Source organism: Salvelinus fontinalis, chromosome 38 (assembly GCF_029448725.1).
Source record: "Salvelinus fontinalis isolate EN_2023a chromosome 38, ASM2944872v1, whole genome shotgun sequence".
Lineage (NCBI taxonomy): Eukaryota > Metazoa > Chordata > Actinopteri > Salmoniformes > Salmonidae > Salvelinus > Salvelinus fontinalis.
The window spans coordinates 2291386-2291941 of record NC_074702.1 but is presented as its reverse complement, the minus strand read 5'-3'; positions in this window follow the sequence as shown (position 1 = coordinate 2291941).

Sequence of the window (556 nt, the reverse complement as noted above, 5' to 3'; positions counted from 1 at the left end):
AGCCAGTAGTATCTGTGATATAATGCCAGTAGTATCTGTGATATAAAGCCAGTAGTATCTGTGGTATAAAGCCAGTAGTATCTGTGATATAAAGCCAGTAGTATCTGTGATATAAAGCCAGTAGTATCTGTGATATAAAGCCAGTAGTATCTGTACTATGAAGCCAGTAGTATCTGTGACATAAAGCCAGTAGTATCTGTGATATAATGCCAGTAGTATCTGTGATATAAAGCCAGTAGTATCTGTGATATGAAGCCAGTAGTATCTTTGATATAAAGCCAGTAGTATCTGTAATTTGAAGCCAGTAGTATCTGTGATATAAAGCCAGTTGTAACGGTCCTGACCTGTTTTATGTTGTTTTTGTATGTGTTTAGGTCAGGGCATGTGTTTTGGGTGGGCAGTCTATGTTATCTGTTTCTATGTTGGTTTTGGTTGCCTGGTATGGCTCTTAATTAGAGGCAGGTGTTTTGCGTTCTCCTCTAATTAAGAGTCATATTTAGGTAGGGTGTTCTCACTGTTTGTTTGTGGGTGATTGTCTCCTGTGTCTGTGTCGATG